General features: G+C 59.9%; 1 protein-coding gene across 7 annotated transcripts in view; it reads left to right on the forward strand.

Moving 5' to 3' along the window:
* The first annotated feature begins 1,359 nt into the window (after nucleotides 1-1,359).
* The window catches only part of BCOR (BCL6 corepressor), an 82,510-nt gene continuing 69,475 nt past the window's right edge, over nucleotides 1,360-14,394 (forward strand). For 6 of the 7 annotated variants that reach the window (XM_087757758.1, XM_087757765.1, XM_087757768.1 and 3 more), the window contains exon 1: nucleotides 1,360-1,608. The gene's annotated coding sequence lies outside the window, so the exon portion shown is untranslated. Of the gene's footprint in view, nucleotides 1,609-5,317; nucleotides 5,575-14,394 lie in introns of those variants that run through there. The other variant, XM_087757763.1, reaches the window with a different exon arrangement.

Consider the following 14,394-nt stretch of genomic DNA (forward strand, 5'->3'; position numbering starts at 1 on the left):
GGCCCGGGCGGGATCCGTGCCGGGCTCAGCCGGGCCAGCAGGCAGCGCCGGGGGGCGAGGGACAGCAGGGGAATACTGGGGGTCAGGAGAGGGCCGTGGGGAGGGGTGCCAGCCAAAACTCCCGGCCAGAGAGTTTCCCGGGTGTGCGGGAGAAGAGCTTGCAGAAGTTCGTCTCCCCCGCGCTCTCCCCCTTCTTGTTTTCTTTCTCTCTCCCCCTCCTTCCCCCCCACCCCCCCCAGGAATACGAGGCATTCAGAGATCAACATAATTCACCTGCATCAAAAAAAACTCGCGAGCTATAAACTAGCGGCTGATCCTCCGCTTAGACTAGTGTTTAGCCGTTCATGCATCATGAGTGTCAAATAAATGCCTGATTGAGGCCCTCAGCGGAGGAATTAGCTTTCCTTGTGCTGGAAATGCATAATAGAGAAAGTGCTGAGGCATCCTCCCCGGAGTTAGCTCGGGCTCCGCTCCCCGCGCTCCTCGTTTCGGGAGCTTTCCCTCCCGCAGCCCGGCTCTGTTCCCCCCCCCCGCCCACCGCCCGTTGCCCGCCCTTATCAGCACGCCCAGCTGGCCAGGGGCGAGGGGAGCCCCCCGCGGGGGGAGCAGCCGAGCATCCCTCCCGGTGCCCGGGTCCCCGGTGCTGCCCCGCCGGCGCTGCGGGGGCTCCGGGGAGAGCGGTGCCCGCCGGCCGAGGCGGCGGGAGGGGGGAGCGCTGCGGGGGGGGCCCCCCTCAACGAGCTGCTTGTCGCTTGGCCACCCTTCCGCGCCGGGGGCCTCATCCTGCCGGCGGCTACGAGCCAGCCCCGAAGTTGGCTGGCGAAGCGGGGGCGGGGGGGAGCGGGGCTGGTGCGGCGCTCGGCTCCGCCGCCCAAGGCGGCTCTGGGCCGGGCTCGGTGCCCGGACGGGGCCGAGGTCCCCCCGGGCAGGGGATGCCGCCGGCGCTGGGCTGGCAGCCGAGGCACACAGGGGTTAACCGCGCCGCGGCCGGGAGGAGCAGTTAAAGTGCACGGGCTGCAGATGCTTTTCAGGCCTCGGTGTCTACCGTTTTAAATTAGAAAAATGCACCCGGCCCGACCATGCACCAGTGACCTGCAATTTCCCCTTCTTTGCAAACTGAAATATGGCCAAACTATCTTCAAGTTAACTTAGGGGCTGGGGACGGAGGCGGGGGAGGTTGGGGGGGGGCGGGAGGAAATCGCTCTGGGTTGAGATCTCTGTGTCAAGTTTCATCCCCTCCTGACATTTCTGGCTCCGCGCCAAAGTCCTGAAAATGGAAAATTGGGGAAGGGCGGGCGGTGAGGGGGGGGGGGGGTGGGTGGAGGGCGGGGGGGTGGCGGGGAGCGGGCCGGAGCTCTCGGCGGAGCGGCAGTAGCGAGAGGCTGCGGCCGGGAGGGATGCATGAGGGAGCCCGGCTGAGCGGAGCGCGGCGGCATCTTCCGCCATCCGTTCCGCCGCCCAGACGCGTGGAGAGCCGCCGGCCGCTGCCATTGTTACCGGTGGGCGATGCGGGGACCGGAGCCACCGCTCCGGCGAGAGATAAATAACCCCTGACAGCGCCTCTTCGCACCCACGGCTCGGCAGATCGCACTCGGCGGACGGCCGCAGGTCTGTGTCGCTCCCTTTCGCGGGAGTCCCTTTAAATCACCGCTCCCCCCCTCCCTCACCGCTCCCGGGCGATGCTGCCGACCTTCCCCCCCCGGCCCCGCACTCCCCCCCGGCCCCGCAGGCCCTCCCCTCCCGCAGCCGGCTGCGGCCCCGCTGCCACGGCTCGGCTCGGCACGGAGCCACCGGCCCGGAGCCCCTCCGGGGGGGGGGGGTCGGGGGGAGAAAAGTCTCTGCTGAAATACTTTCGGCAGGCTGCGCCTTTGCCAGGAGGGGTCTTAGCGCCGGGTCTTTTGTCTTGGGGCCTTCGCCTGCGTCCCCCGGGGTGGCTGGCGGCTCTCCCGGGAAAAGCCTCCGGGGAAAGCGCCGGGGCGTCCCGGGCTGCCGCCGCGGGCAGCAGCGCCCCGGCCCCCCGCCACCCGCGCCCGGCCGGCACTTCTGCAGGCCGGCCCGCCTCCCGGTTCCCCTCTCCCGCCGCAGGAGCCGAGGGGCTCGGGGTGAGCCCTGCCCTCCGGAGCCCCGTCCTGCCCGCGCCGCCCCTTCGCCTGGTGAGCCTGACAGTGGCCCAGCGGGGGAGTTCCCTCGCCAGCCGGGGTGCTCCCCTCCACCGGCCATGCCGGAAAGGGGGCCGGGAGCCAAAGCGCTACTTTCCAGCTGCCCCCCCCGGCACGTGTGCCCCGGGCCCCCCTCCGGGCCGCCTTCCCCCGGGACACCGGGGAGCGCCACGTCCCCCGCGGGCGCTGGCGAGCGGCTCCGGCGGGCGGCGAGCCCGCGCTTTATTTTTTCCAGCATCTCTTCCCGCCCCCCCCCCCCCTCCGGCCGAGGCCGAGCCGGTGTGTGTGTGCGAGACGAGGTTATCGCCAGCCCGAGTTATTATTTCCAGGCCGGCTGCCGGGAGAGTCTCTCCCAGGTGGAGCCGGTGCGGGCGGCCGGTACCCGGGGGAGACAAAGGCGGGAGCCCGGGCCGCCTCCGGAGCCCGGCGGCGGGGACCGGGGCGGGCGCTGCCGGCTCGGCCGGGCCCCCCCGCCGGCGGCCGGGCTCGGCGGGGGCCGCGGGGCGCCGCTGCCGCCGCCCAGGGGAGCGCGGGCTGGGTTTTCCGAGCGCGTCTTTCCGTTGAATGCACTTTTAGGCGATTGTTTTCCCTTTCCACTTGTTTGTCTCCTGCTAGCCTCGTAAACTGCCTCATGATTTATTACCTAGGCTAAGTGCTTAATTTGTGAATATGAAACAGATTAAAAGGAGATCGGCGTATTTTAGCAGGCAGGCCAGAGCAAAGCCCGGCAGCTGTTTCGAGTTTGTAGGCATCTCCAACCTCGTGTTAAGCAGGCTAGCCTGCTAGCGATCAAGGGGGTATCCCCGGGCTCTCTCCGAGAGGCCCACCGTGCGCACGGCTGGCGCGGAGACCGGCCGCGGGACGGGCGCTGCGGGGTTTTTATTTGGGGAGGGGACACCGATGCTGTCCGTCAACGCGACACCCGCGGCTGCGGGATGCGGGACCCGCTGCGTCCCCGCCGACGGCGGGCTCTGCCGGCGGAGGGCCCGGCAGGCACACAGAGGGTTAACGACGACTCTGCCCTCTCCTTCAAAGGACTCACTCGAGATAGAGTAAATACGGTCGGGGCGGGGGGGGGGGGGGGGGCGCTCAGGCCACATGATGCAAAAGTAAGACAAGCACACTCCGGAGAACAAAGGCTTCCTCCCCCCTTCCTCCCCCTCCCCCCAAAATCTGTCTTAATTCTGCAAGTAAACTTGAGCAGCTATAAAACAAAGGGGAACGATGGAAGTTATAGCCAAGGGACAATCAAAATAAATACCTCTGATGCAGTCCAAGCACGCACTCGCTATTTTCTGGACGCCCCCCCGCCCTCAGCCAGGCGGGACATCGCGGGCTGTCCCCAACACAGGCGTGACGTGCGCCGCCGGGGCTGTGACTCGGGGCGATCTAGGCCGGGTCCCGCAGCCCCGGGAACACCCGCTGCCCGCAGCCGGCACCTCCTCGCAGCCCCGGGGGAGGCTGTCCCACCGGGCCAGCTGGCCGGGAGGACTGCGGGGCCGGGAGATGTCCCGGTGGGACGTGCCCGGGTCCCCGCGGAGGCCGTGAAGCACAGCGTGGGGCAGGGAGCGACGTCTGGCCCTGCAGCCAGCCGTGTCCCGGCCCCGCGGGCGCCCGACAGGAGCTAGCCAGGGTGGCTTGCCCCCCGACCCGATGGTGGCCCCAGCCTCGGGTCATGCAAGTGACACCTCCCAGCCCACGACCGCCTGCTCCCGACCGCCCCGGGTTTGGAGGGCAGGCCAGCTACTTTCATGCTTGTCACCAGCACCCTGGGGCAGTTCCCAGCCCCAGTGCCCCACCGAGCCCACCTGCTCCCTCTGCCCCCCTGCTCCTTGGCCTGGAGGAGGTTTTTATGCATTGGGGACGGCAGGGGAAGTGAAGGGGGAAAGCAGCAAGCCTGCAGCCTGTGCAGCCAAGCAGACAGCAAGGCCAGCCGAGTACAAAGCACCGCTCCTAAGCCCAAAAGCCAGAGAGAGACAAAAATCTATAACCCGCCCTGTACCTCTGAGCGCCGCTTAAGAACCAGGAGCAAGAGCACTGTGTCACTCCCACTGGAGCACAGCAGACAGGGCTGGCTAGGAGGAAAATGACTCATGTGCCCTTGTTGCACCTCAGGTGGTTGCTCTGGTGCTGCAGACGCGGCTGGTGTCGGAGCTGTGGAAGGAGCGGGAGACGGGGACAGACCCTGGGCAGAGCGCGGGGACCAGGTGTGCGGTGGCACATATCTGGGTAGGCTGAGCCCCGGTCTGCCGGGGAGCGGGAGAGCAAAAGACCATGTATGCGGCATTCAGAAAGACCCCTGTGTGTGCGCGCGCGTGTGCGAAGATGTCAGAGTAACTCTTTTCTGGGGAAAGCTGAATATAAGCTGTGGCTGGGAAGCAGTTCTGTAGGTGCATGTGAGTGAGGGCTGGGGGACACCCCCTCCCACGGCAAGGAAGCACCTGAAGGAAGAACGCAAGAACGAGACAACAGCAGATATGTGTGTGTCTATGCAACTGTTTCAGGGTGGCTTGAGACAAAGTCCTCCTTCCGTATTTGGGGCAAGGTTTGTGGCAAACCAATGCTGGAACCCGTTTCCCAGGGGCCTGATGGGGTTTGGGTGCAGTTGACGGGTCCCTGCCTTGTGACGGGAGAGATATTGCATAGGTATTATACGCCACGGCTGTTTCTAGCCCTGGGCCTTGTTGTTCAGTGACTGAAGGTAGGACCGAAACTTTTGAGCAACCTGAAGAGCAGTAGGCAAAAATGGCCCTGGGGCCTCTGCGCCTCCCTGTCGGTTCTGCGCAGAGCTGTTCTCTCGCTAGGTACCTCCAGCATTTTAGCAGGGAGAGAAAAACACAGGCTTGTGTCATGATGATAAGATACAGCACTTTTCTCTTCAAGCAGTATACATAACAAGAAGCCAGAAAAAAAAGACAGTGGCAACGGAAAAGGAAAAAAAAACCTTTCCAACTTGTTGGCTTGGCCTTTGCAGTCATCCCTACCTCAGGGAGGGCTACAGCCACAATGTTAAGCCTTGGTTACGCTACTGAAATTCACAACGCTAAAAGTCACCTGGTCCCTCGAGCGCTCTTGTAAAGCACTCCAGGTCCCCATAGAAAACGGTTTGCGTGTGCTTAAAACTATGTGAATTGGATTTGCTTCCAACAGCGCATAATGCCAGTTGCAGCCTGATCCTGTCTGGCTTTCACTGAATTAACGCCTGGATGGATCTAAGTCCAAATGTCTCAGACCAAAGTGGTTCAGATAGTCCTCCTGCTGCTGTCCCTCGCTTCCCCAAAGGTATTTTAAAATCTCCTTGGAAGTGCTCTGATGTGGCGATGGCTAAGCCTCAGAAACAAAGCAGTGGAGAACACTAGTAAAGCAGAACGGGCAAACCCCGATGGCTTGGAGCAGTCGGCAGGGACGCCGAAAGGTATGAAAGCCGCTTCAATTTAGAGCCCGGGCGCACCCAGGCTCCCTGCGCAGCACCGGCCCTTCCCTGCCAGCAGCAGCAGGCTGCCGGCGCCCCGTCCCCGCCAGCCTGCAGCCTTCTCGCAGCCGGGCTTACGCCTTTGATGTTCGCCCACTAACAGTTTGTCAAGTCGCAATGTCGCTCTTTTTCACCGCTTCCTAACACCTCACCGCCTCTGGAACGCTCCCGAGGAGGGGAAAAATGATTTCAAAAGTCCTGTCGCCGAAAACTCTTCAAGACCTCTACATGACCACCTAAACGATGTCTTCATATTCTTATAACCTCTGTTTATGCTGCCTTTCTGGGCTCTGTTTAGATTTGTAAGCTCTTCGGGGTATGACTCTGCCTTGCATCATCTGATGTACTGTGGCTATCATCTAAACACAAAACAGCGGGGTGATGTTTTGGACTAGGGTAAGGCTCAGGTTGTGTAGAGATAAATGGGGGGATCGACGCGCGCTAAATTTCAGCGGTATTTTATCTTTCCAGGCTCGCAAGTATTGCGTTACCTGACCACAGCTTTAGTGTGCTGGGCGCTCTGTACGCACAGAAGGCAGATTGTTCCTGCCTGCCCCAAAAAGGGAAGCAAAACTGTAAAAACTACAACGGCAAATGACCAGGAGAGCGATGCCGGTGGTGCAGGCGAGCACCCAGCTTCCGCCGTGGGCTCCTTTGCCGCAGCTCTCTGAGGCCACCGCTCCCAAAGCCCATGTCCTGCAGTTAGAAGAGAACAGTGTGTGTTTGTATGCGTGTGTTCATGTGAATGTAATTTTGTTTCTACATAATGTGGATTATCTTTCTTTTAGCAGCAAATCCGTTCAGGGGTTTAGATAAAAAGAGAAATCCTGCAGCCGTTCCCTCCCTGGGAAAGGGCATGTCTTCTGTCGCTTTCTCCGGTCCTTTTTCCGAGCGGTCCCCAAATACCCTTTTTCCTAGCTTGGCATCCGATCTCACCTTGAGAGCCTGCCCGCTCCCAGGGTGAAGCACTCTTACACAGGGAACAGAGGGAAAACGCAAGGAATAAGGCACAGCAGGCGAGGCGCTGCTCAGGTGAGCGGGAGGAGAAGGGAACGGGGGCGCAGGGTGTAGAAGTACCCCCCAACGGCATTGCACTGGCTGGTGCGACGTGGGGTTACACCCCCCCAGCCCCCAGCAGGGAGATGGGGTGCAGGACACCTAACAGGCTCTCTTCTTCCGAACCGCAGTTGGACTGCTTGGCTTTACAAAGTGCGAAGGCAACCTCATTGGGAAAGAGAGCTCCATTGGTTTAAATGCAAAATTACCCTCCTGCAGTTCTAATTTCCCAGGTGAGGGCTGTGCAGGCTCTGAAAACATGAAAGTTGTTGATGTATTGGTTCAATTAATTTTTAAAATAAGTTTGAGTGCCATTTGTTTCAAATTTGATAGGAAAGTGCTGCAGATTTTTGCAAGCAAAGACCGAGGTGAGCGTGAAGGGGGGGTGTATTTTGCACAGCCTTGAAAAGAGGGCTTGAACGAGGCATTCGTTTCGTACCAGGCCTCCGTGCAGCGATGAGTGAGACCCGCGGTGAAAGAAAAAGACCTGAACATCTGTATTTGCTAAGTGGCACCAGCAGCAGTCAGCCAGCTCGCAGAGAAGAGCAGACATGCGGGTGTGAGGCCCAGCGGAGACTGCTGGGTCCCTGGTGCTTTTTAAAAGGAAATAATAGCTTGTGGGGGAACCCTTTCTGGTGGCCTTGGCTCCCGTGACCCCCCTCTGATGTATGATATTTAAACAAGGAAATGTCAATATTGGTTTTCCACATACAGCCTCGCTCTGCTCTCCATGAAAACTAATGACAAACCCCTCAGAGAGTTAGAGGAGAGCAGACCCCAAAACAGTTGCTCAGACCCAAATACACTTGGCTGCAGCAGGCTGGAAGGAAGAAAGAGCAGGTTGCCACGAGCGGCTGGGCGATGTGCGCTTGCAGGTAAATTAGAAAGAAGAGAAGCGATCCCATCCTGCGGTACGCGGTGCCTCAAAGGTGCAGGTCCGATGGTTTGAATGATTATCACTTTTTAAAATTGTAAAATTACATTTTGGTACAGCGAGTGAGGATAATGCGCTGAATTAAGTGCAACTCAAGGGTGTTTTGTTATAACAAAGGTGACTTCTCTGCACTCGCTTTTTCATGGTCGGGGCTAACGGAGAATTTGATTTCAACCTGACGGCTATCAAGCAGTGGCTTCGGAAAGGAGTGATGCCAATTGTACAAGAAGATATCCCTAAACTGGGCCATCAGATATATCTTCTGATATACGTGTCCTCTGAGGTAGGAAAGTGTAAGTCATAGGAAGAGAGGGCAAGCGTGTCTGACTCATAGTAAAACGAGGGCACGTGGAAAGTATAAACAAAGGGAGGGCTGCTACTAGTAGGACATGAAGGCTGTGCCATGTGTCATGGGAAAAGTAATTTTATTGTGGATAATTTAAGCTTCAAGGGGCAGTTGTGGTGCAGCTGCATGGCACAGAACGTGAGGTGGGGCACACACCCAAAAGCAACTTAGCCCTTAATCCTGTGCTGCCCTCCTCTTGGTGTTGGTTTATGCAGGCTGAGGCTCTCCAGGTGTTGCAGTAGCAGCTTCAAGGTCCTCTAAATAACGTGAACTTCATCATAGTTCACCCCAGGGCAAAAAGTGTAGCTACACAGGCTTTGCACTGTATTGGCACCACGTCCCTGGAGGCACTAGCAGAATAAGTGGTGTACGAGTCCCTTAATCAGCTCTGTGCAGGTGGAGAATCACTCCCATACTGGGAACAGCTTTCCCAGGCAGGTCGTAGCTGCTTTCCCAGGGGAAGGTGCCCATGGTGCAGGCCCAGTACGCTCACCCGCTCTCCAGCATGTGCCATGACCTCTGTTAGGGCAGAGATGTCAGTGGAAACAGCCCGGGGAACTGCGCGAGCTAGAAGACACCTTGGGCCAGTCTGGTTGCCATGGGCAGGAAAAGCACCTTTGGTCTGATGCATGACCATGACATCATGGTTAACATCAATCTCCAACTGGGACTATGGAAAAAGACCTATAATTTGGGAGAAAAGTAAATAAAGGAGTGTTGCTCAGGTATGAGCCCTGCTAGGAAGCACGGAGACTGTGTATGAAGCTGAGGCCCAGCCCTTTCCAAGACTCTGTCTGTCCTATATGATTTTCTGCTTTTGAGGATAAATGATATGGAAAGAGATCTTGGGGGCACAGATTGCTTCACCCTCGTTACAGGAGGCCCAGCAGAACGCAGTTCTAGCTACAGCTGGGGCTTTTGGGAGCCTCTCTCACCCAAATAATCCAGGGCGTCTTGGCTACAACCCAGGCCACCTCTCACACAGAACAGAGTCCAGGCTTGCAGCACCCAGTGAGATGGCACTCACTGCATGCAGTGTTTCCTGGTGTAGCTCGAGAAGATCGGAGATTGGGAAGGTACTGGAGCAGGGTAGTTAACGCTTCTGTAACACATGGACCTTGGTCCTCCGAGATCCTGCAGCTCCACACTGCCATTGCGCAGCGAGGCTATCTCAGAAGCGGAGATAGACTGACAAATGGATGGGCATCACCAGGTTGGGCAGAGGAAGGGCAGCTCCTATTTCTTTATCAGAGGACATGTTTCATCTGGTGTCTAGTGGGACAGCTCTACCCTGCTTACTGTCCGTCTTGTGGAGCAGACGTTCACGTGAAAGTGGATGGGGAATGGGCTCGGGTGTGAAAGCAGACCGTTTGCCGTGGTTGAAGAAGCCCTAATGGAAGCTGTCCGTGAACTATCTGGGGAGGAGTGTCTCAAAACCAAGCCCCGCCATGGCCAGACTGAACTACTCTGAGTCTTGCTGGAAGTTAACCGGGGGCTTCGGCATCGCGGGAGAGGAAGAGGGAATGGTGTAGCAGAGCTCTCTGTACGCGCTTCTCTGTTAGCGCACAGCCAGGGCTAGTGCCGTTGTGAGAATGTGCACCAGTCGCTTCTTACAGACAAAAGAAAAAAAACATGAAGCCCTACTGAAGGCTAGGGCTGATGGAGCACTGAAAAAGCCCCAGCTTAGAAAAACTAAGCTAGCTCTGCAGTTTGGCCAAGCGATGCTCAGCGTTGTGAATTTGATGAACAGCACTAGTCTGCATGAAGACGGGCGACTTTTTAAATGGGGTTTTAATAAAGTCAGTATTGCTAAGGCTATCTATAAAGGTAATCTGCATAGGGTTTTAAACAAGTAAACTTAATGATGCCGTTAACGCTTCCAACATGAATGAGACCGTTGCTGGAATACTGTGTCCGGCTCTGGTCTGGTGTTTGCGTGTTAAAAGTGCATTGGCAAATTAATACGGGATCAGAAAAGAGCTACAAGAGTGATTCAAGGTCTGGGAATCGCATCTTATTGTGAAAGACTAAAGAAATCCCATCTATTAATTTATCCAAGAGGAGGCTATGACTTGGTTTGATCACAGTCTTTAAGTGCCCTAAGTGTCTCTATGGGGAGATTTCTGATAGTAGAGATCTCTTTAATGTGGCAGACAAAGGCATAATGAGATCCTATGTTGGAAAATGAAGCTCTATGAATTCTGAGCAGAAAAAGGTGCATTTTTTTTTTTAAACCAGTGAGGGGACATAACCACTGGAACAACTGAGGCAAGCAGTGGGTTTTGTGTTACTTAAAAGTCTTCAGAGCAAGATTAGATGCCAGGCTAAAAGCTCAGCCAGAATTTATGAGTCTGATACAAGACCGTCTGGCTGAAATTCACTGGCCCATGATATGTAGCAGGTCAGACCAGCTGATCACAACGGTCCGTTCTTGGTTTAAAAAATCTATGAATTAGGTATTTCAAGTCCCCTGAGCCCCGATGTTACTCGAGGTCTTGAAGGAATGCATTATAAGCTGTCATCATTTAATTGTAAGCAAGCAGGGGGATTGCCTGGTTTTTTTCCCATTAATAAAACTTCTTTTCCAAGAGCTTGTTAGGCACCAGAGTTAAGCATCTGTTAACAAACATGACAACATTTTTAAACAGTTCAACTAATTCTCCTTCTCCCGTTTGCTCAGCTTTGTTTTGCAGCGGCGCAATTTCATTAATGCTGCATCTACTGATGCTTCTCTCGATGCAATCTTAAATCCCAGCAAAATCAAATAACCTACGTATGCTGGGTAGCCCCCTTATCCCACGCTCTCCTTCACACGCATCCCTTCATCTCACAGATAGATTGCAGGCTTTCTCTCCGCACCATGCCTGAGCAGAGCAGGGTAGAAGTCCATCCGTTTTCTAGCGCAGGCCCCTCGGATAGGTGGGAATGCATTGTCTGCCGGGGGAGCGCTGGGCCTGCGGAGCTCCTGGCTTGTCTGGATGAGTGGCAGGGAAAGGGAAAAAGGTATTAAGCAGACACCTGGTATTCCTGAAATTATGCAAGCTATTAACCTCCTTGAGGTTGCATAAAATGGCCTCCAGCAAATGGTCAGGATGTTTTTCTTACACGGGAGGAGTAGTTTTCAAGACAGCGCAAACTTTCTTAATATCTCTTCAAAGGGAAGGGGAAGGAAAAGAAAAAAAAAAAAAGAAGATAACAAAAAATCCAGTCATGGCTCTCGGGAGCCTAGAAAATCATATCCACGGTTGCGTGGACATACTAAAGCGATGATACATTCAGTGCCTCGTTAGTCTCAAGTTATCAAAACTGAAGGAAGAGGTGGTAAGGAGCGCAACAAAAGGCGGAGTTTAAAGTCGCGGGGGGACCGCGCTCCCGTCGGCGGGAGCCCTCGCCCCCTCCCTCCGCCCCGCTTCCCAACCCCGCAGCGTTTGATGTGCAGGCAGCGCAGCGGAGGGAGGCGGCCGCGGGGCTCGCCCGGCGGGGCGGCCGGGGCCGCCGCTGCCTCCCGGGGCGCGGGCGGGGAGGCCGGCGGGGAGCCGAGCAGCGGGGGGAAAGGTGAACCCGGAGCCGAGCGGGGCACAAACCCATTAGTCGCACATAACTTGGGAAGACGCTTGGCCTCGCCATGACAACCGGCAGCCCGGGGTTGCTCCCACGTCCCGCCGCCTCCCCGGGGAGCCCCTTTCCTTCCCCTTTCCCGGCGTTTGGGGAATGCGGGGCTGGAGAGACGAGCCCGGTGCGGGTAACAAAAGGGGATGAAAGGAGCTCTGTAGTTCACTTTACACGTCCGAGAGGCATTTTCATGCTCCGTAATGAGAAGGGATCGTTCCGAGGAAGTTCAGATCAAAGGGGAGAGCGTCCCGGGCATTTGCATAATTGCCGGATTTCGGAGCCCGGGCAGCCGAGCGGCGGCTGGCCAACCTGGGCACCGCACCGGGGGCTGCTCCTCGCCTCGCCCGGGGGTCCCGGGGGGTCCCGGCGAGAGGGGAGGCTGCAGACCGTGCCCCCGCGGGGAGACGGCGAGGCCTGCCCCGGGAGCGGGGCTACGGAGGCCACGGGGCCCGGGCCGGCCGGCGGGGTGCTGGGGCAGGGCTCCGGTGCCCGACGGCAGGGAGCCTTCGGGGGCTCCGAAGGGCTCGGATCCCCCCCGATGCGCGCCCCAGCGGTGCCCGGGTCCCCCCCCGCCCCGGCTGCTGCCGTTGTGAAGGTGGTGCCGGTGGGGCTCGGCTCCCCGCTCCCAGCCGGCGACATCTGCGCCGCGGAGCCAGCACGTCGCCTCCCCGGGCGGCTGGCGGGTGGCTCCCGGCCCGCCGGCTCGCACCGCCACCAGCGAGCGGGGATAAAGGGATTAAACGGCACGATCGCTCCGCCGGCCGGGGCGGGGCGGGGGAGCGCTTGGCCGGCTCCAGCCCCCCGCTCCCCCCGCACGCCCCCCCGGCCCCGCGGCGCTGCCCCCGGCCGGCCCCGGCGGCGGGGAGGCAGCGGCGCGCCCGCGGCGGCTCATTGTTCCCGTAACCGGCCGGGGCTGCCGCAGGCGGCCGCCGTGCTCGGGGCGGCGGGGCTCGCCGCTGCTCCTGCCGGGGAAGGGATGCCCGGGGCCACCCGTTTCAGCCATTTTAAAGCGGCAAAGCTGGCCTCTCGCCGCGGGTGCCCCGGCCCCCCCCCTTCTCTCTGCGGAGCCCGCTCCCGGAGATGCGGGGCTCCCCCCCCGGTCCCGGAGCCGACACAGCCCGCGGTCCCCGGGCGAACCCCCACCCCGCCCCTCAGCGGGGACACCGCGCTCCCCCCGCGCCCCGTCCCGGGGACGCGGCCAGCCCGGGCCCCTGCTCCCGCTCGGGTGCAGCCCGCTCCTGCCCCAGCCCCGAGCCGGGATGCAGCAGCTCCAGCCCCGAGTCTCGGTCCAGCCCGTCCCCGCCCAAGCCGCAAGCTGGGATACAGCCAGATCCTGCCCCTGCCCCAGCCCCGGGTCGGGGTGCAGCCATCCCCAGGCCGGGGTGCAGCCTCCCCGGCGGAGCCGCGGCTTCTCCCCGCATGGCCGGGCCCAGGCGGGCTGGCCGGGCGCCAGGGAGGTGAGGTTAGCCTCGGAGCTGGCTGGCGGATGGCATGTTATTGTGAAAAGCGAGCGGGGAAGGCAAATAGGAGAGCATGGCACCGTATAGGCTCGCCACGTGACCGAAATGTGTTTATCTGGCCCCGGAGAAGCCGGGCTGCCTGCGGAGGCCAGCCGTGCTTTCATGGCACAGGCACAGCTCCCCTGGCCGCGGACGGGGCTGGGCCCTGCGAGAGAGCAGAGACCACTTCTGTTTGCTTTTGCTGTCGCTTCGGCTCTTAGCATTTGCCTTGTCATTCATCATCAACCTCTCCCGGCCGCCCTCTCCCCCTTACACCCCCCCCCCGCCGCCGCCTCCCCCGGGGTCAGTCGGGAAAAGACGGGGAATCCATCCGAGAAGGGAGACGTGGGAAGAAGGGTCGGCTGGAGAGGTGGCTGGGGCGGGGGGGCTGGTAAAGGCAGCTGCGTGCAGAACAAAGGTGCCGGAGGGTGGCTTTTGGTGGTGGAGGAGAACCTCGTAAATGGGAGATTTCCGTTCGCAAGACTCCGCTTGCACAGTTTCTGTCCTGCCCTTGAACTGACAAGTGAATATCTGCATCGCAACCAGAAAGTAAATCACACCGAGCCTGGCTCGGGGAGGGAGCGCACAACGCTTCAGCCGGTTGCTAAGTGCGAAAAAGTGGAAGATTTCAGCTTTCCAGCGCAGCCCCGCTTCTCCGATACAATATTTACTTTGGGAGCCCGGCGAAACGCGCTCAGTGTTTATTACGGAGAGTGCCGGAGCTCGCTGGCGTTTGCGTGATTAGGGGCAAGCGGAGGAGCGGCCGTGGTGCGGAATATCAAAGCGAGACCGCCTTGGCAGGGCTCCCAGGCAGGGCTTTACTGGCACCCGCGGGACTCCGCGGGGCAGGGCCAGCGCGGCCCGGGCGGCGGCGGCGGCTGCCGCTCCCCGCTCCCCGCCGCCGGGGCACCGGGGGGGCCAGCAGCCCTTCGCGGGAGGCCGAAAAGCAAACGTCGTTTCTGCCGGTGGCTCCGCGTTAACGAGGAGCGGGGCGCTGGCCCCCGCCGGCTGCGGCGGGCGGGCCGGGCTCTGCCCGCGGGCTCGGCGGCATCAGCTGGGGCCAGCCGGCCGGTAATCTCATTAGCGCCGTCGTGTTCGGGGAGAAAAAGTACCCGCCGTCCCCGCCCGGCCCCGGGAGAGCAGACAAAGGTCTGCGAGGCAAGGCCCCGCGGCCGTGCCACGGCGGGCCGGCCCTGTTAATGTTCAACCGACAGCCGGGGAGCCGAGCCTCTGCTCCCGGCTCCGCGCCGGGGCACCGGGGGGACGGACAGACGGACGGACGGACGACCATCGACCCCCGCCCGCAGCTGCCGGCC

This window comes from Nipponia nippon, unplaced genomic scaffold, assembly GCF_047370975.1.
Source record: "Nipponia nippon isolate SJK-2023a ecotype South Korea unplaced genomic scaffold, ASM4737097v1 scaffold_2, whole genome shotgun sequence".
Classification (NCBI taxonomy): domain Eukaryota; kingdom Metazoa; phylum Chordata; class Aves; order Pelecaniformes; family Threskiornithidae; genus Nipponia; species Nipponia nippon.